The sequence below is a fragment of the Diorhabda carinulata genome, chromosome 3 (genome assembly GCF_026250575.1).
Source record: "Diorhabda carinulata isolate Delta chromosome 3, icDioCari1.1, whole genome shotgun sequence".
Classification (NCBI taxonomy): domain Eukaryota; kingdom Metazoa; phylum Arthropoda; class Insecta; order Coleoptera; family Chrysomelidae; genus Diorhabda; species Diorhabda carinulata.
The window spans coordinates 9,546,534-9,569,602 of record NC_079462.1 but is presented as its reverse complement, the minus strand read 5'-3'; the positions used below and the strand labels follow the sequence as shown (position 1 = coordinate 9,569,602).

Sequence of the window (23,069 nt, the reverse complement as noted above, 5' to 3'; positions counted from 1 at the left end):
ACATTTTCAATAAAGAAACTATCACCAAATTTATTAAACCGAAGCGAATACGATGACTAGGATACATAAAAAGAATGAAAAATTACAGAAAAATTAAAAAAATAACAGAACGGTAGCCCTTAGGAAACCGGAGACCAAAAAACCAATGGGAAAATCAAATAACAAATGATCTGAACAAAACTGGAGTTCGTGAAAGATGGAGACAATAGTGGAAGAAGCCAAAACTTTAGTTTATTACAAAAATAAAATAGAACCTGGGTAGGCTCACCAAAGAAACGAGTCAAAAAGCACTTGATTGAGCGGTTACTACTTCTATTTGAATGTACAACTGATTATATAATATTCATATTAAGAACATGATTTGACAATAATTTGGCGACATCGAACGCTACGATAGATTTAGTTGTCCCCAATACAATACATATGAGTATTTTTGAACAATGAACCTTATATTTCAGCCAAATATCTTCTGACTGTCAAAAAATATCACTCTATCGACATAAAGAGATAAGTAGGTGTGCAATGTTGTCGGTGATACATCTTCTTGTTGTAACTCTTGTTATTGTTCCCGATTCAGACTCTCCACGATGCTACATGCGGGAACTCTAGTGAGAATTATCCGATCCTGTTTTCTCATCTTCCCTCGCCATGCCTCTCTGACTCTCCGTTCCTGTGTGGTTTTTTCGGACGCAAATCAAAGGGAATATAGAATAGATTTCTCGTGTCAAGAGCCTCTAGAAAGTCAGGATCGGGCAATATATACATTTTTAAAGCCCAATCCCGACTTCACATGAGGCTACACAAGGTAATGTGTTCCCTCGTTTTTTCTCGCCTCGTCTCTCTGACGCTCATCTCGGTGTCGAGCTTTCGGGTGCGAGTCAAAGAACGTGAGTATGAAAATGAAGTGAATGACGCGTGGGATCGGGAAAGTAGAGAATCAAATATAGATTAAATCGAGAGTGTGGATGGCTAGCGTTTGTGCCGCCTCCGCAAACCATGCCTCGAGTCGAAAGCCTCTCGGGAGTCGGAATCGGATGGGCCAATCTGGGACAATAATCGTCTACGATGTGAACCAAATGTGAGTGAGATAAATTCTATCCAAAGAAAAATTGTGAATTCTATGCAACATTTTTTGTTAGGTGTCTACAACAATTTTAGCAATGTGAAATGATGCACATAATCATGAAAGAAATTACTATAAGCTGTTGTTTTTGAAAATTTTTGCCATAATATATGGAAAAATGGAATTAGTATATAATTTATTGAATAAATCAGTGGTTTACTACAGGGACAATTTTTCGATTCTCCAGCAGTTTTATAAAAATAATGTATTTTTTGTATATCTTTAACTATGTTTCCATTCCACTTTTCTTTATTCAAATACTTGATGTCACCAGTAGTAAACACAGTATAGTTCTTCCAATATCAATTATAGAAGACAGTTAAGAATTAAGAAAAGAAAAATAATGTTTACTCCCCGTATAAAATTCGGTAAACATCTAGCATACCGTCAGTCCACGTAGACTCATCATCTCCACTGTGTACCAATGAAAACATCGAAACGTAAACATAAATGCATTTCTATTGGCCGAAATCGTCTGTATACAATTTATTCGAATTATTCCTGCCAGAATGTCTCGATAAGCACTGCAAGTAATACAACAAAAGGTAGCAGATTATTCAAAATACAATTATACCAGTTTAGAAACATTACGTCAAGTTTTGTTAGCATGTGGTGTTTAATACAAAAAACCGAATAAACGGATTGCAACAACCGAATGGTCAAGGATTATTCGATGGCGACAAGATTATTGGCGTCAAATAAAAGACTACCGAAGTTCTTATAATTTATATAGATGAAACATGGTTTGACAGACACGATGTAGTAAATTTAGGTTGGGTTGACAATAGTAAAAATGGCTGTTTTAATGGGCCATGTTCTAAATGGAAACGTATTATAATAGTTCACGCTGGAAGCAAAGACGGTTTCGCGCCTAATGCTTTATTAATATGTGCTAAAAAATGTGCAACTGATTATCGTGAAGATATGATAAGATAATTTTTTGAAAAGTGGTTTAATGAACAGCTTTTACCTAACATTCCGGTACAATCAGTAATCGTTAGGGACAACGAATCCTACTACTCGCGGCAAATCTTTAAGATAGCAAATTTTGTCTGGAAAAAATATTCCTATTCCTATTCCTATTCCTGTCAGCGATAGTGTCCGACAAACAAAGAATTGCTTATTGTTATTAGAGGTCTAAAGCTAGAGACAACCTCCTTACTATTGCATATTTAACCCTATAGTGTTAATATGGGCAAAGATAAAATCAGAACTAGAAAATGTAATCAGTCTCCAGAACTGAGTAAAGAGGTTGTGGAACTTGTAAAGAATGTTCTACCTGCCGATCGCCAAGAGCTTTGGAAAAACTGTGTTGGACATGTTATTATTATAGTATTTATAAAAATAATAAATTTATGAAATTAGGTATCTACGCCTATGGTAGATCAATCAAAATTCTCAGCAAGTGTTTTTATATAAGTTTTTATAACCTGCAATTGATATTGGAAAAACTATAATAAGCATTTTTTTTTAAAATGTTCCAAAATATTTTTCGACACATTTTTTCCCATATTTTTTTCTTGATTATTCCAAACGCAATCAATTTCCCATCATATGTTCTCATTAAATCACTAGAAGCACATGACTTCAATACAAATAACTCCTAATTAATCGAGGCGATATAGCAAAATTAATATTTTACACAATTCGAATGGACAGCAATCGATTCAAATTTCTGAACGATTATGTTGATGCACTGAAGAGTTGACCAATTGCGTGGAATTTAACGAACATTTTGAACCAATTTAGTTGAAAAACTTTATTAAGTCAAAAATATTCGATCTGGTCTTTAAGAACGTTTTAGTTCTACTGGTAGACATTATTTTTACAATTTTAACTCCAATTTTGTCAAATAGGAAATAGTGATGAGTAATTGAGTACAACAAGCAACATCCGCCATCATTCCCTGTTAGGAAAGAGCGGGGAAATCGTAAATGAACTACAAAAGTTTTAGATTTGATTAAGTCATATTTTCTGTATCAAATTGGATAATTATTACTCAGTATAGTAGTACTAAAAATTGATATCACTTATGTATCATATTTCCTGTTTTTATACAATCAGTGTAGTTTAATATATTTAATTTAATGTCTGATACGAATTCTCCCTTTTTTATGCCCCATTAGTTCAGATAATCTATACGCACAATAGTGCAAAACTGTTAATATTATCTCTACTATGCGATGCTTACGATTTGGGCTCGATATGATGATATACTCTGGAACTTGATCATTGGTCTGTGTCACATAAGTAGTAACAATATATTTCGTGAAAGTAGAATGCGATGAACTTCTCCTACCTTACGTAATGGAGTTCTAACAAATGTATCAATTCCTTCGTTTCATGTCCAAACAATCGGCAAGAGCTGATCCGTGAGACAGGCAGCAGCTATTCAAACGATCTTTTCAAATTACTTATCTTAATTAAAAAATCAACGATATTAACCAGTAATTTTTAATACGAGAATTGCTGCTCAAGTTTTCAAATATGGCAACACTGATGTTAATATGACAAATCTTACATTGTCATCATAAAGTTTGCCATTTTTAATGGTGAACGTAGTCAAAACGTGTTGTCAAACGAGTGCTATTTGAGGATACTTGAAAAATTCATCTTGGTCAAAATATGGAACTGAATCGAGAATATTTTTCGTGCGATGATTTTCTATGACTTTCGACGTGAATTTAACCAACAACAGTGTGACCATCAACTCGCTTCTACCTTTGGTGATGTACTATTTCGAGCCATCGTGTTTTGCATTTCATCTTTTCAATCGTGGTCACACTTCGTTAAATGATAAATTTCGTGAAGGTCATCTAAAATCGGCTGTTGTGTCAGAAAACATCGATACTACGCGTAAACTGACATTACAAAAAAGAATTGTTCGCGTTGGATACCGCATAATTTGATAAGCGCTCATAAAAGAAGTTCCTGTCGATTGGATCTGAAATGCTGAGAAAATTCAATTGCGATGCTTCGAAAAACGTCATTAATATCTTGACAGGTGACGAATCATGGATCTATGCATATGAACTCCAAACAAAACAACAATTGACTGTATGGGTCTTTTAAGACGAGCCGAATTCAAAGCAAAAGTTGTTCGCCTACGAAGCACATCGAAGCAAATGGTCGTCTGTTAATTCCAAATAACTGGACATGTCACCATCACGATACGATCTCTCACACATCAGTTCAAACTATAACGTTTTTGAAGAGTACCTTAATCGGAATAGAAAATATGCTTCGACAATTGTTGGCATGTAAAAGTGTATTGATTTTAATAGAGAATATTTTCTTCTTCTTCTTCTCCTTCTCATTTTAAGACTATGACTTGTGTTTTCAAAGAGGCAGCCTAAGTTGTGACTCCGAGGACCAGCTCTCATACCAGCGCTTTGGTGGTCTTTCAGGCGGTCTACTTGTATTGGGTCTCTCTTCCTTTGCGATTTTCGCCAGTCGATCGTCGTCCATTCTATTGACATGATCTCTTCATGCTCTTCTTCTAGTTCTGGCCCATCTCACTATATCCGGAACGTCACACATTCTTCTAATTTCATTGCTCCTTATTCTGTCTCTTAGTGTTTTCCTTGTGATTCAGCGTAATGTCTTCATCTCGGTCGTTCTAAGAGTTCGCTTAGTAGTTGCAGTCTCCGCCCTCGTTTCTATGGCGTATGTCATTACTGGTCTGACACAAGTTTTATGTATCCGTGTTTTGCTTTCGATACTTAAAAATTTATTCCTCCATATCACGGTTCGAAGGAATCCCGATATCCTAGATGCTGCTGTTGTTTGCGTTTTGACTTCTTGTTTCAAGTTCCTATTGCTCGTGATGTTAACCCCTAAATATTTAAAAGACATAACCTGCTCTACACTTTTATTATAAATTGCCAGTTTGCATCTTCTTGGTTCTCTCGCTATGTCAAGGATTGAGAATATTTTGGAAAACAATAAAGTTATATCAATATTATAAATATTTGTTTTTGTTTGTCTATCTCAAGTATCCTAAGTAGCAACTCTCGTAGAAGACTATTAAAAGCTAAAGACGACGAATTATAAACTTAAATCATTTTTTGAAAGCGCTAATATAGATGATTTATATTTCTTAAAGAAATGTTGTCACATAAGAATTCCAATCTTGGCTGACGTAAAGGAAAATGTCGTTCAATTCAGTTTTAACAAGTTATGAAGCACTAGACTCAAGTGACGACGGAGAAACCATTAAATTAAAATTATATTCTGAAGTCTTACAAGCGGTTCATAAAAGTCTAGATCTAACCACTTAATACGCTCAAAAGCACCTATTTCAAATACCATCGGAAAAAATTTTAATTACTTTGGGTTTTAAACCTCACTAATGATTTTTTCGCGATTGCTTGTTAGGCCTCTATACGCCTTCAATAGAAAAAAACTGCGGCATCCCAAAAACTTTTTTGACGGCAACCAGTATATCAAGATAGTTCTATCTATACCCATTTGCTTTCAGTTCTTTTTCATAAATATACGTGAACCTAATTTATGTATTCATAGTTTATAAAAAAATAAAGGTAATTTTTGGTGAACATTGTATACTGCGTAATGTAGGTCCTCATTGTACCTCGCAGTGAAAAATTAGTATGTGTATATAACAAAGATTCATACAGCCCTCATTTTTCACAGTTAGAGGTTGGATTTTCAAAAACGTTTCTTATAAAGCACTAAATTTTTTCAAGGAACGTTAGTGCAAATTTTGTACTTATTTAAAATTTTCTATTTGAAATGGAAAGAATAACTTTTCACACACAGTTATTCCCTTTTCATTCATTAGGAGATGCCTATATTAAAAAAAATTGTCAAAACAAAATTGGCAGATCCTAACTGACGGACTATCATATGAACTGTTTTATCTCTATTCACTCTTTTTTTAATTTTTATCTATTCAATTCCCAACGTGGTGAACAATCCCAAAATACTTTCTCAGCGAGAGGTTACGTTTTAAAATGAATTAACAATCCAAATTTCATAATTGTAACTTTAGTAGTTTCTTCTGTGCAATGGTAAACAGTCTGTTTGTCATGCTCCTTTTCTATTTTTAGATGGATAAAATTCCGTCAACTGTTTATTTCAAAAAGTATCAGTGATAATTGCCTATTAGACATGTTGGTCTTACTGTTACGAACAGGCCCACTGATATAGACCGTGAGGTCTTGTTATCCTTCAATGTTAAGTTGAATGCACGCCAGGTATTTTTTATTCGTAATGTCTTTTTACTTTTATTGTGACTTTTTATATAGATATATTCTACGAAGAACTTTTTGTTTGTTCATGGTAATCTAGAGATTTCAAGAATTTGGAGGTTGCAGAAGATGGTTTTAATATATCGGGACAGTATCAAGTGAATACAAAAGTGAACTAAAAGGGTGCATCTAAAATAAATTGTACATAAATTAAATATTAGTGAATAGTTGAACGTGTAAATGTTAGTGAATAGTGTAAAAAGAAATGAATCACGTGAGTAAGATATGTGTATAAATTTATCCCACCTGTTTTGTGAATAAATACTGGGATTGCAGAAACAAATTATATTTTTTCCAACCAGTTTTCATTTGTTTCGTGAAATAATGGGGACAAGGATAATATAAATTTAATCCCTTCTTTTCAACTCACTAGCTGTTATTGCCGCAATAGCTGACAGTCCATTGCCTGTAAGTCCTTTTCATCCAAAGCAATAAGATGTTTTCATTTTCATTTAGAAAAGTTTTCCTCTGATGTCATTTATTAAATGATTTGAATTTAAAGAGAGGGTGAAAAGATTAATGAGATACCATCGTTATTACCCTCACCCTTACAATTAACAAAAGGTTTCTCGCTGGAGACAGCACAATATATTTGTTAAGTTTATAGATTGTTGTAATGAAGAAAATAACTTAGAAACGAGCTATTTTTTTTTTAATTTCGTTTAAAACTTTCCAGTCATATGGAAATGAACTAATTAATTTTTCAAGTATATATTCAATACTATATAATTCGAAATTGTTAAAGTAGTACAGAGTGAAGCCAAAAAAGTTTGAACGTCATTTTTATCTTCCTTATAGTGTCTATCAACTTATTTTCACATTAATTTTCAATGTATGTATATGAATAATTTTGATTCTTATTTAATTGTATTGTTCTATTTATTTTAATAGTGAAGTAATATTCCTTTTGGTGTATACTTTATAAAAGAATAATATTTAGACACCTAGTTGAGCGTGAAAAACTCTCGACATTTCTGCCTGTTTTGTTTACCTCAATCGGACGGTTGCGTTGTTCGTTGGAACTTTTGTATTGTCCAGATAATGAATGATTTATTTCATTATTTTATCATATTCGTATTTATAATAATGTTACAAACACCAGAGACCATTCAACCTATAACATCTGCTTGTAGTGTGTTAGGTAATACTGACTATCTGCACCGATATAACCAATTATGCAATATAATAGTTATATACCGTATCATAAGTAAAAGCAGCAGTAGTTGCTCAAAAATGACAATTCAAGGCTCTACTACCATGAATCCATTACTACCGATAGACATACGGCGAATAACAGACCGGGCATCGTAGTGGTTAATAGAAAAGAGTCAATTCTGTCCTTGTCGATGTAGTCATACCGACCCCTCACAACGTTCTCAACAAATTTCAGGAAAAACTGGACAAATATGCGGATTCGCAATAGCGATTAAACAGATGTGGCACATCGAAAATGTAGACATAGTTCCAATTATTATGTCAACAGCCGGCATCGTGCCAAAGACCTCACACGATAGCATGGCGAAACTGGCATTATCGAAAAACAGCTTCACCGGTATCCAGCAGTCTGTAATATTGAATACTTGTCATACAGTGCGCAAGTTTATTTTGTGAACTGAGCCTAATTCTTATGATACTTTGTATGCGGGATAGGTCTCTGGGCTGAGTAGTGCATAAGACTAATAATAATAAAATGATTCGAAGGAATACAGATGTGTAAGAAAAATTATTTATGGGATTTAGATGATTCGAACTGGAGGAATGGTAGACAAAAACGACGAAACCGTTGAGTGCAGCAGTTCATGTTCCTAAGTATGTTCCTTTATATCAGAAACTTTGTCACTAAAATTCATGCAACATTTCAATTTTGAGTTTATGCAATCTAGGTAGTAGTTCCCTGGGGTGTATTGGGAGCAAATTAAAAAATTTTGGATTGTAAAACGCATATGATCTTTGACTAACCATTTTTTTTTAATTAGTTGTAAATTTGCATAATAGTGATTGATAGAGTTAATTTTTTCTTTTGAATATCTTCTATTTCTTCTCGTGATTATATATTCGTATTATACATTGGTAAGCAAAGGGTAGTTTTATGTTAAGAATATTTTATTCAATATATAATTCTTCAGTTGAAAATAGCCTCTCTTTTTCGAGTATTATTTTTAAAAAGATAGTTTGTTTTGTTCCTGGAATTTTAATGGAAATAATTAATACTCCTACATATGCTACTACTCAATATCTTAATAAAGATATTAATTATAACAAATTATTGAGTATTAGTAGATTTTTTGTGAAAGAATATTCCTTACTACATTTAATAGTACAATTAGTGTTTAAATTGATACACTTGTGTGTTTTTTTCATGGTTTTCCTTGTAATATTTTACTCAAGCGGATATACATTCGAAACTTATTTATTCATTCATATAATTTCCTAATGTTCAAGGCTTTACACTATTTATTGCGATTTTGCACTTAAATTATTGGATTTGATATTTATTTCTTCTCAATATCTCCTAATAATTTTGTTTTTTGTATTCTGCATATGTTGAATATCAAACAAGATATATTATGATTTGAATATTTACTCGATAATAAAAATTATTTGAGTCAAGTTTTCTGTAATTGTAATTCTGCCTACTATTATTGAGCTATTATTAACCAAGATGGAATGTAATGACGGACATAAAAAAAATAATATAAATGAAATTGAGCTATAAAAAAACGGTTCCAAAAAATCACTCCAACAAAAGCGACTTACATCACTAATACAAACGAAGATAACAACAATACCAACGACCGCCACGCCGCTGATAAGAACATACAAACAATAAATTGATAAGAGGCAAATACGAAAACGGTCGTTAGACCACCTCCTGTTATCGGAACATAACCATCGACGCAAATTCCGGAATAGCCGAACGGAAATTGGTTGTGATAAGTGCCGAGCAGTTTCAGTTTCTTATTATTGTTTTTAAGACTTGTGCCGGCCTACGCGAAATGTCGTAATCATCAAATGACTCATCGAAAGTATTTTTACTCGAAATTTTATAATAGAGTTGTTAAATTTGCGTTTAATGAGATATTCAAGTACTAATTTTGTTATAAATCTTTATAATAATCAGTTCGTTGTTCTTTCTCATCAGTAATTATTAAATATTGCTGCCTTTTATATAATATATTCAATTTTAGTTTTTTGATTTTTTTTTGACCCATTCGAGAAGTTTTTTGTAACACAAGAGATATGTGATACCTATTTAAATAGTGTGGTATAATTTCTCTGCTATCACGATAAACAAAAGAATTACAATTAAAAAAATCTTATAGTTGATTATTGAAATAATCTATCAAAAGACTGGACGTGATTGAAAAATAACAGTCGTCAGGTCAGGTATAATACCATTTTCCAATAAAACTAAATACGCCGGACCATTTAAGTTACTTTCAATGAAAAAGGGTCCAATTATTTTGTCGCCTATTATTCCAGCCAATACATTCAGATTAATACAAAAAGTGGCCTCATCGCAAAAAATAACATTACATAAAAAATGTTGATCGTTTTGATTGTCATCTGACAACTCTTGAACCACGTTACTTTGTATGGATGGAATTTATTATCACGTAAAATTTTCATTACGGATGTTTGCGAAACATCAAGTTCCCTAGATATTTGTCTAGTACTCAAGTGTGGATCGTCTTCTCACAGGACACAAACATCCAAATAATTTTCAGTTGATGCAGTTTTTCTGCGACCTGTTTTGGATAAATCTTTTACTGAACCAGTTTCGTTGAACTTTTTCACTGACAGTAGATCTTGTTAGGGGATTTCGGTTAGGATATAAATTATTAAAGATATTGTAACGTTTTCACTGCTCACAGTTTGCGTTACTTTTGTTATAAACATTATACGATATAAACCTACCAACTTTTTTTGTAAATAATTTACTTTATAAGATATTTTGCCATATTATCTTTGAGTAGAAATATTTACATGCTATATTTCATACCACTTTTGTAGTTTTGTATGTACTTGTTGGTGACATATTGGGTTCCTGGAATTCAAGTTATTTAGCACAGTTTAATTTGTCCTTTTGTTGAACTATTTTTATATAAACAAATTGAATGTTTGGTTTATTTTCTTTTGAGGTTAAGTCTTGGCCTACAGGCAAGCATTATTCAAAATTTGCCAGACGTGGTATAACTGGTTGCAGAATTATGTTGCTTTTATGAACACAGTTGCTTCGCCACCTGGCTAAGATTCTTTCTTAAGGATTTCCAAAAGCGAAAAATATACAGGGTAATCCATTTGAAATAACAATGTTCATTATTTATCCAGAAAAAGGAAAGATCTGACAACAATATATACCACCATAATATTGGGCAATTTATAAAAATCGTACAGCCGTTTCCGAGATAATTGACGCGTTCCATATATAAAACTCACTAAATCTGACTCTGTATAATAATAGTGGTAGTTATAAGCCATTTGAGATCGAAATACAGATATAAAAAGATTGAGGGTACCAGAAAGTAATGTGGTTTCTGCGCATGTCTATAGTTATTGTTGTGTCGAAGATATTTTGAGTTTCTTGTGACTTGTTACCAGGAATATACGACATTGGATGCTTTATGAGTTTCGAAAGGATAGTATCGCAACAGTTGCAACCAAAAACATTTGCGATATTGATCCAATTATTACACAGTAGTAAATACATGATTTCTACGTTCAGATCGAATAATTTTGATGTCTTTCTCAATTAGGAAGACTAACAACTGAACAACATTGGTCCACCATCCAATATAATCAGATTAAGAAAATAAGCAAAGCATGTATATAAGTTTCCCATAATCTATCCGAACAGAGCCAAGTCAACCAATCCATCTGTGAACTTTATTGTGAATGAACTAATCGTATGTCTATAATGAAAATTAAAAAACTAATTGATATTTATCGGTTAGGCATCGAAATTTTGTCCACTAGAAAATATTGTTGATAACGAAGGTGATTACATTATTGGTTAAATACAAGAATATATTAAAAATTTATTCATTTGAATTTAATTTAAGATGGTGGCATAACATTATGATGGTGATAAGTAAAATATATCATCAATAAAATCAATTGATTTTGCTAGTTTAATCTTTATTTGTAACTTTCTTCAAAAATTATTAAAATATAAATTTTTTCTTTGAACTTTTTCATAATTTGAGCAGTCATTGATGTTAACATTTTTAGAACATGAATACGAATGAAAATTTTTGTTCAATATGGATTTTAGTTCCCTATATTCCAGTCCATTTTGCCACTGTATATTACGTACAAAATCTAGTAATGGCGCTACATATAAAGAGTAATAAAGCATCGGGGGTTATTTTGTAATCCAATTCGATAGTCTAATAAAATTCTCAATAAAAGCTTGGAAGAAATAAAGAATAAGTGACATTTAAAACACGAGGATGAATAAAATGACACCATAAAAATCGGCTGAGTAATGGTATAATGATATAAGGATCTACATCAAAAATAAATATGGCGAAAACGTGACACTTTCATTATTATTATGCAATGATCAATTTGTTATCATACAATCAAAATCTTCGAAACCTTTCAAAGTATTAGAGAGATAATTGAGGACAATGTAAGTGCCAAAACTTAATATATCAAAACTAGAAACACTTCTTAGAAATACGTACAGTTTCCAATATTAATCTAATAGATGTTTGGTAGCCTCACAATCTTCGAAGTCTTTGAAGGTATCAGAGGAAACATTGAGGATAATGTAGAGGTCATCAAAATCAAAACTAAATTCATTAATATTCTAGTGGATTTTTTTAGCCCAACACAACTTAAGAAAGCCCTAACTTTGATGTTAATGATAATGAAAAATCATCATTTATAAGTCGAACAAAGCTACCAAAACTATCCATTTATACTTAAATCAGTCATCAATTCCACCTTTTAATTTATACTGATAAATCAGTAATTCAATTGACGCCTTATAGGCTAGCTTTGTGTCATCCGAAACAACCAGCAGAAATAGTCAAAATTTGGATGTTAAGCATGCGTCTCATCAGCCGGCGGTGGCTACATGCCTGCTATCTTTCTCACATGACATTTTTATATTCAAATTCATTTTTTTTATAATTATAGTTCTAAGGAGTTATTTTGTGAGAGTAAAATACTTTCATCGAGATTTCACGTAGGATCAGAGGACTTGTATAGGAAAATATACAACTTGCCAGACTATCGGCGAGTACTGATATGTGAATTTTCCACAACACGAATTGAAATTCAATCTTATTATTCGAGACTGATAGGTTTTGCAGCTCTAGGACTTTTAGGACGTAGTTTATGGGTTCTAGCAGTAAATAAGAAAAAGGGAATACTGTGATAAACATAGGATAATGTAATTCGTAATACACTATACGTCAAGGATGAACATGGAGATTACTTCATAGTTATTTATGATACAAGTGCCTTTTGGACTCATGCAATATTTTATCTACGACCACATTAAAAAATATTTTAGTTGAAAACCGAATTATAATTGAAATTCATGGTAATTTTCAACAATGAATAATGGAACCATAACATTGATGATTGCCATTGACATTATCTTGACTTTTCCGTGTAATTTTTCCATGTAATTTTTTTAGTGTTAAACCTTTCGCCATATTGACTTCATGTAGATTTTTCCAGAAGCAGGTTTTCAATTAGATTGCACTCTGTTTCAGGAGGGATGTAATCAGATTCTTCTTCCATGTTTATTTAGCTCAACATCAGTGTTTTATCAATCAAAATTTGAAAAACATTTTGCAAAATGACGATAACGTTTCAGATTTCTTAGTGACAATACAAAATGATTAGAATAACAGAACCTTTGATAGAACAAACAACACATACTTATCTAAGGTAACTCGCATGCTTTCAGACTTATGTATAATATATAATTTCACGTATTTGTTTTAGAATGCCTAATTTTAATGGTGGTCGTAGATAAAAATAATGGCACTATTCAAAATGTATACTTCGAATCTATTAGTACAAATCATCCAATGGCAATTTCCCTTCCCTTATCTGTCAGGCAGGTCACACAAAAGATGTCTTCTAAGCCTTCGCTGGGTGGGAAGTCTCATTAGAGGTTGAGCCAATATGTTGGGATGGGTTTCCATGCGGTAAAAATATTTTCGGGAGAAGTGTAATATTTCTTCTTTAACTGCCTTAATTTAGAGGTCATAAGCGATAACGCTGTTGTGTACTGAGTCCTTTTGATTGAAACTTTCTAGAATTGCTAAACTTAAGTTGGATGCAGTGCCACATAGCTGAATACCATAACTCCAGATGTATTATCAGCTTGTTGTCGATTGTTAGTTGAGATTTTCGACCTATTAACCAGTACAGTTTGCTGAGTTTTAGACCCAATTGTTTTTTATTGGTTAGTATGTGTGTGCCCCAGGTTAATCGTTGGTTCAGTTGAATTCCAAGGTTGGGTGTATATAACATGCTTAGATTTATTTTCATTTACTTTTATTCTCCAAGTTTTTAGCCACAATAAAATGGCGTTCAAGTTTTTCTGCAATATATGAGAGGCCATAGCTGGGTCCTGGTGAGATGCTAGCGCAGCAGTGTCATCTTCATATGTTCATATGTAGTTACATTGTTGTGTGTAGGAATATCAGCTGTGCACATAAGATAGAGGATTGGGCCAAGTGCACTTCTCTGTGGAGCTCCTGACATAATTAGATGTATGGTGGTGATGTAATCTTGGATTTTCACTAGAAAGTGTCTGTTCTGCAGGTAGGATTTGAGGGTGTATGAAGTAATTTCTTAATTAATCAGGCAGTAAATGTTTTAATGTTTTTAATTTTGCCATTTTCAATTCTCTATATCTTTTTCTATTTTGTAGCCAGGGTCAAATTTTTCAGTAGAATCTTGGGGAATGATAAGTAAAAAATTGTTATTGTTGTTTAACAAAAATTTGCGTTACATTAGGAAAATTAGGGTTATCGGAGACTTGACTGAAGATTTTCTAACGATTTGTCATTTCTTCCGATATCTGTTTCTGGAGGTTTTTGACGTTATTGGACCATTCCGAAAAAATTCTACGTATGTATGAAAAAGATATGTGGAAAGGAGAGAAATTTTATATAAACATTAAGCCAGGATTTTTCAATTACCTAAACAGGTAAGAAATTACTTCATGTGTTTGAGATTTCAACGATATATATTCTGTATACTAAGTAGTTCAAATGCTATTGATAAATAATTTGTTCAATATATTTCCCATTATACAAAAATATTTAATGGGTGAAAAATTGTTACAAATATTTACGAAAATATTTAAGCAAACATTAGTAGCCCAATTTACCTTGAATATAATCCTTTCTATTATATCAACATGAATAAATATTTTACGAATTTACATTAACTTCTGAGATATAAAATTGAGATAACGATGTGATCTAAAAATAAACGAACTTTTTAGTTATAAAACATAAATAGGATAAAATAATTATACCTCTTCCTTTATATTTATATGCCTAGAATATTATCGTGAAAGATAATTTCCAATGCAATTTTTAGTATTATAACGAGAAAATAGTGGCACTGTAATATATCAAGAATATGCGGATGGAAGTCGAGGACAGATATCTAATTATTTCTTTGAAATTTGTTTGCTTAAATGGTATTGCTGGCATTTGAATAATGAGAATTGTCTGAATATTGTCCCGATCTCAATTTTATCAATACAAGTTTAAAAATAGATTTGCACATACGTTGAGACATGTTCACTAAAATTTCAACCAATTTAGACACTTAGTTTCTATTTAACAATAGTTTATGTGAACCCTTGCTAAAATTTTTCTGAAAACGGAAAAATTGAGTTTCGAGCCCGAATTAAGAAGTTGTTTTTGAAAGATAATACGCAAATGAAGATGGACAATGTGTACATAGACTCCCCCCTCATTTACGACTGTAAAATTTTGGGTAGCTGAATTAAAGTGTGACAATATCAGATAACTGACGTCAAACATTCGGACGGCCAAAATCTGCTTTGGGTGTCCGTTTATTCACTTTGGACCAAAAGCGCATTCAAATTAACATATTCAAAATCAAGATCAAAATAATTAAATAGACAGGAAAAGTGATGGCAGACGTTTTTTGGGGTAGTCATAACATTCTCTTTAGCGACTACCTTCAAAAAAATAGAATGATGATAGGATAGTATTACGCTTCATTACTTGACAAAGTAAAAGCAGAAATCGCAGAGTGACCGCATTTGAAGTAAAATAAATTGATTTTCCATTAAGACAACGCACACTTCGATGATCACCACGGCTAAAATACACGAACTGCACTTCGAATTGGTTGACCACCAACCATATTCATCAGAATTAATTCCCAGCGAATTTTTCCTCTTGGAATTATTGCGTAATCGCCCATTTTAAGGAGAAAGATGGCAACTAAGAAGTTAGAGCAGCACTTGAACTAAGTGTAAGATTGAAAGGAAATATGTTGAAACATAAAAATGATTATGGGATAAAGGTCTTGTTTCTGTGTTAGGTCTAAGTTGTGATATTAATATTGAACATTGTTTAACACTATATCAACAATGATCACATTTCCCTTCAGTCTCTGAAGATGATAACACGCGTCAGACATTATAATTGTGAGGGTTAGTGTAGTGGTAGTGTAAACGGTGTGTTCATTTCGTGCTAGTTTGTGAGTATTCGGACAATCCTCTTACTAGGCAATGGAAACACCTACTTTGTTTCATGAAATTCGGGTATCAATGTGTAGATTCTATATCAAGATATATGCAATTCTTAAGCTATTATTATTGCAACTTACTATGAGTTGCTGCTTCTTGTGGATCCTATCTCGATTTATTTTTTGAGTTACTTTCAAGTACAACAGATGAAACTTTGAGAAAACGTAGTAACCTAGTTTTTTCCAACAATCATTGAGTTTCCAGAAATTTTTTGCAAATTACAAAAAAATTACATATTTGATTATATTTTTAATACATAACTATGAAAATTGTAAATTGATAGTTTCATTATATAAAAGGGAAATGTCTTTCTCTTAAGAACCCCTTTCAGTATAGCGGGCCTTATACGATCATTTGGAATGACAATCATTGAGATGATTGACATTTATATTAAAGACTGATAGAATGAGAAATAGACCGTCGGATTTACAAATATTGAGTATCCAATTTTAAAATGAAGCGCCCACATTTCCGCATCAGACTAATTGATTGCCGACTCCACTTCATTCGGAAATATGTTCATGACATAATAGCAAAAACAAAGGAAAGGGAAAATGTAAAAACATCTAAAAAAAAAGGAACATAGTATCCAAACACGTGATATATTCAAAAAAAATATCGCAATACGGAAGAATTTCCCACACTTTTTACACACGGGGCGCGTCCACCTGCTCGGTGTTCCGTATAACGTCATGGACATGCATCGCAAAATTTCCTTTAAGAGCATCGAACATTGCCGATAAGCAGCTATCCCATCGGTGTGGCTGAATATACTTTCTAATATACAAAGAAAATCACGATCCGTTTGATGCGATAAATGCGGTTTCAACATAAAGTCAACATGTTAAAATGGTTTTAAATCACATATCATGAGCGTTTCCAGCTGATATTACTCATAGAAATGTTAAACGACTGTAAAATGGTCAGATTTTTAACTAAATCCTGTTTCACTGTTTTTCTAATGCCAATTACAAAGATATTGGCTAAACAAGCTTTATCTTCACTCGTAGATATTTAAATCCTCAATCCTGTTCAATATTTCACTATAAACTGAATTAAAATTATTTCAATCCGACTATCAGTTTGTTATGTGCAGGTGGTCCAAGATTGAAATCAGGACTGGCAGTCTGATTCTAAGGACTAACTCAACTTGATGAGTACACATTGCTATCATTTGTAGCTCCATTCGTTTAATAGGAAAGGTAAATCGACATCATTTCTTTAAATCCTTAAATTAAACAGGTCAGTTCAAAGCGGAAGGCTAAATATACCATACACTATAAGTTTGTCGTAATGTTTTCAATTCGAGAACATCCAAAACTGATGATTATTTTCACGCAGACTGAACGAAATTCTGTCGAACTACTTTTCTAACCAACGGATCGAAAATAACATTAATGAAGTAGCAAATTATAGTAAGTATCCTACTAAATAGTTGGGATAAAACTTTAGTTATTTCAACAAATTAATGTGTCTATACTGCGATCTTGTCATTAACTACGTTTTTCTCTCTCTATAGTTTTTTTCATTTTTGGCAATTGCTAATGATGCCGCACATAGCACATTAATTCTAGTCCAATGTAAGTGAGCCAAGGATTGACGGTAAAACTAGGAACTGAAGCTGTTCACTCGACAAACCAACATTTTAATTAGTATCGTCTCATGATTTAAATAAAATCTCATGTATAGCATAACATTTTAACGAACCAACTAGGATTGAACAGTAATTTTAACCATTTGTACTTATTTTTAAGAATCCTATGAAGGAACTAGTATTTTCCACAAATGATACTATTCATCGCAAGTTTTATTTTGAAGCTTTCAAATAATTGTATAAACTTGTTTCTCTTATGCCTCATTCTCTTCTACATCAAAAGCACTTTGTGTCTAATAGCCGATGGCTTTTTGGTTAACTTCATCTTTATAAGCTAATTTGGAGCTAAGGACAACAAACAAAATATGAAATGGAGCTATATGTATAGCATTCGTGTGCCTTTAACTTTGAAACAGAATAACATACGTGATGGAAGTAGTTACTTATAGAATTACAGATTAATATTAACTACAATGAATAAATTCATTCCTTATACTATTATTCATAAAGTAAAACAAGCAGAAACAATAAGGAAAAAGACTGGAAAGAAAGATTAAAAATAAGAATAGGACTGAGCAAGACACCAGAAAATGAAAAAAAAACTGGAAAAGACCAAGAAACAAAGATTTGTGAATGTTAAAACATATAATAACATATAATACGAGAGTTGCTACATATACACAAATAAATATTGGGTGTCAAACAAGGACTGTACGGCGAATGACCCATCAATTCGATGTTTTGACCGCTCTACGTTGCTCTAATGGAACGGTAGCGACATGTCCAGTTATTTCAAAAAAACCGACCATTTGCTTTGAAGTGATTCGTCCGCAAACAACTTTCGTTGGATTTGGCTCGTTTTGAAAGACCCATACAGTCGATTGTTGTTTAGTATCAGGCTCATATGCATATATCCATGATTCCTCGACTTTCATGATTTATAGACGTCTTATAAAGCACTGCGATTGAATTTTTTCAGCATTTTCTTGTACCAATCGACAAATAATGTTTTTGACCTATTGTCAAATTATGCGGTATCCAACGCGAACAAATTTTTTGACAACCAAATGTTCATGCAATATTGAATATATGCGAGTGGAGCTAATGCCAAAGTATGCCTCAATGTCTTATGACGATCGATGTTTTTTGGCACAACAGCTGATTTTGAGCTAGCGACCACAATTGAATTCGGAAAACTAGCGAAGCACGCTTCATTACCAAGTTGATTGGCACTCTGCTGTTGGATTCATCCACGTGGAAAGCCATAGAAAATGATCACTTAAAAAGTTTCGCAAACAACTCAGATAGCACTCGTATGACTTGTATAACACCATTAAAAATGTCAAACTTTGTGATGGCAATGTCAGATTTGACATCTTCACGTCAGTGTTTCCATATATTAAAATTTGAATAGTAACTGTCGTAAGATAAACAAATATAATTAGAGGAATACCATCTATTCTGTAATATCTAAGAAGGTATAGACCTGGAAAAATGATAACCTTCTGGAACCAACAAAACACTATAGCAAAGAATAAGGTGAAACAGAAGATAACGAGTGATTCATCTGAAAAAAGTTATCTCAAAACACCTCAAATCGTTATCATTCTAGATTGCACTCTATATTTTGGTTTTTGTGTAAATACAACAAGATCCAATTTGTTCCAAAAAATTGGAATGAAAATTTTTGTGCTACAACATTAAATGGTTTGTGGTGGATAGTCATCTTATAGTTTCTTTCAAGAACACCAATAAATCTTTTAAGACCTTCTTAAATATTCTAAATCTAATCTATATGAAAATTTTCGTAATATGCAACTTTACACACAACAATCAAATTGAAAATATCTAAGAAACGTGTAACTTCTATGAAATGAACAATTAATACTCTTAAAGGTCATGAATGTCAAAATGATTCCCGTCTAACACTTTTTTTTATTTTCGGGTAAAAGCAGAAGCTAAATCTAGTAGTAAGTAAAGGGGATGTATTTACATACATTTACAAAAAGACATTGGCACATTTTTGAATTGCTTTTTGCATCCTTCGATCTGTTCTAGAAGTCTACAGATGTAGTGACCATTCCACGTCCTTCACTGACTCATTGTCACGTTTGAATCATAAACATTCTTCAGACTTACTACACCGTCACTTTAAACATGTGAGCTTTTTCCAAATTGAAACAAAATTTAATGTTGATGCGTTGTTGAAAATCCATGTTTTATACAATTCAAACGCTGAGTAAAGTGACTATAGTAGCAGACTGACAAGTTGGAACGAGTTCAAATTTGTCACCGCATGTTACGAAAATTCATACTCCGTATTCTTTGCTCACACCCTGTACAAGAATAACTCTCAACACTAATCCAAATATATCAAATTTCCAAATAGAGGGCGTAATAAGATCCAGTGGACTAAAATCTCATAATACCCCACATAAAATAATGTTTACTTTTTCATGAGCGCAAACATTGAAGAATTCGAGATCTATTACTTATTTTACCAAAAATGTGCTTGTTTTTAAAATACATATATTTCCTATCCTATTTTTGTTTCGTTAATTGTTGGTGCACATGAGTCACTTTTGCATAGTCACTACCAATATGTATAAGAAGTCAACTCCCAACAATCATTTAATAATTCAAATAAATTTGTATTGATATTTATTAATACTCGCTGGTATTAGAACATATTAAAGTTATTCCATGACACTTTAGGTAGACATTTGGCATATTCAAAACCATTTCTCGTTCTCTGAACTTGACTGTTGGTTAAACTTGGAAGTTCTGAATCTGGCTCCGTTAATTAATGTACAGTTTGTAGTTCTTGTGAAACTCAAAACTTACCTAAGTCTGGTGTAATGGATAAGTAAAGATATAGAAAAAAATTACATGCCAGTAAAAAACATCACAACAAATTTATTTGAATGATTATTGTCTCTGGTAATGGATTTAATGGGATATAATATATAAACTGAATCCTAATTCAAATGGAATTATTTCTTATAAATGATTATTTATTTGGTTTAATTTACAGTGATTCTGCAGTTGCATACCTCATAGAAATACTTCAGATTGTTCATTCCACAGATTTGACAATTTTAGTTTCTCATAGTTCGATAACTTAACAATTCCACTATGCACTAGAGATGTGTGTTATAAAAATTTCTGTTATATTATAATATAAAAAATGGGAAATTATATTCCTTTACGTTTCTTTTTCTCTCAAAGAATTTGACACTATAATTAATTTTTACCTAGAATTAATTCAGCTGATAATAATTGTTTCGATACGCCATGAGGTTTTTTATTTAGTTGATCTGAATAACACACCCTCCTTTAAATCAATATTTTTTAAAGAGGATATCGATAAGTTTCACATAGAGAAATATTTTCTATCGAAATAATAGATATGAGAAAAAATGGAATGAAGGAAATTGAACAAAAAATACTATAAGCATCATTAAAATTAACTGAAAGTTTTTGGGATTTCTAAAAATTTTGTCCAAATTTCTTCGAGTTCTTAGACCTTTTCATATATTAATGCATCTAAATTTTGATAAAGACTTAAAGAAAAGTCGAAACGTCAAAATTTTAAAACAGAAGAGACCTAAAATCAATATATATATATATATATATATATATATATATATATATATATATATATATATTCTCCAAAGGAGAAAACAGCTACTTTCCTGACTAATGACCCGACGATTATTACATTACAACTCCTCTGAAGAGCTTAATGTCATCATTAACATCCCCAATGGCTCGCAATTGCGAGAAGAGATTGTAACTACAGAGTAGTTTCGACGTTCAGGCTTGAGACCCGAACTTAAGACAACGTTAAAGAGCGTCGCACACTCACATACCTTCATTAATATACATAGATATAGATTTCTACATCTTGAATAAAATCAACTAATGACTCAAAATATAGAAGTTTTCAATTTAGATGTGCTTTTTCCTTGGTACTTTTATCTTTATCAGAGATAAAGGAATGTAAGTCTAATTTTCATCAGATTGTTTGCTTTTTGCTGACTTTTCTTTACTTTTTCGAAATATATCAAGCCATAAAAACATGAGTCCTCAAAAAACTAATTTTTTATTTTGTAGTGACATAAAAACTAACTCCACTGAGTTCCTATATTCGAAAGCGTTGGACATCAAACAACACCATCCATGCCAACACCAGCGATCAAACTTGGTTCATGTGACGAAGTGACAGTAGGTTAAGGAGGGAATGAAATAACATCTTTAATTATATACAGACTATGAGTTAATGGAAAGAAAATCCAATAAGCTAACTGTATGGCAAGATAATAGTAGTGGCCAAAACCAGAACATGAAAGATGGTGTTCATGGACACTTGTATTCTAAAAACAGTTCCCACCACACAGAAATATATCAGAGATATCTTGTAGCTGCTCATACACATATGGAAGTTGTAACACAGCATCATATAAATGGCAAAGAAGAAGTAGATGACTCACTCAGTTTTTACAGGCAGCAATTGGGTTAATTTTACAGAAGAACGCATTCATCGTACGAAGAATGTTTTGTCTTTAGAAGATATTTTATTTTGCAATGCTGATTTAGCTGAATATTCCTTTTTTCTGGCTTCCTTACAACAGCTGGCCGATTTGTCTATATAAATGTAACAACTAAATCAAGAAATCCATCTGCTCTTATTATAATTCTCCAGTCAATGTTGCCTCCTTTGAAGCTCTATTCCTCTTCAGATCGTTCCGGTTCAACTTAAAAAAGTTGAATTAGCATGTAGTTACCAGTGTATTTCTATCAGTTTCATTTAAAGAGCAAATATGAAATCCTCTCCAAAAAAACATTAAATATAGCGACTAGTTGTAATATTTATTAGACAATATGTTTCAAGGATAACCTATATGGGCAAACAAATCAAGAAAATCCGCAAAAAATGTGAGAATCACATTGAAAATGTCCTTTTTATGGAAAGTTTATACACTTATCTAACCACTATTTTTATAATAAACTTCTTCTATCTGTATATTTCAATTATAAATTATCTTTATACTTACCACTGGAATAACAAAGTACCACGGAAAAAGATAATTGTAACAAATATACGGAGCAATAACAGGCGAATATCAATTACACGACAAAAATTCTAATCACTGTGTAAACATTTGCACTGTACATATGGATAGATTAAAACACGATAACGCCATATATACAAACAAGTTTTAGGAACAATATTTAGGTTATGAATAACAACCGTTCATGGCTAAGTGAGTCGCAAGAATGAGAGATGAAAGTAGAATGAAAAAACTTCCT

The 23,069-nt window shown here is 32.2% G+C and overlaps 1 long non-coding RNA gene across 1 annotated transcript in view; it reads right to left on the bottom strand.

Moving 5' to 3' along the window:
• The window catches only part of LOC130891018 (uncharacterized), a 252,160-nt gene extending 229,321 nt beyond the window's left edge, over positions 1–22,839 (bottom strand). Inside the window, exon 1 of the long non-coding RNA XR_009058818.1 lies at positions 22,814–22,839. This is a non-coding gene — a long non-coding RNA (uncharacterized LOC130891018). The remainder of the gene's footprint in view (positions 1–22,813) is intronic.
• Between the last annotated feature and the right edge of the window lie 230 nt (positions 22,840–23,069).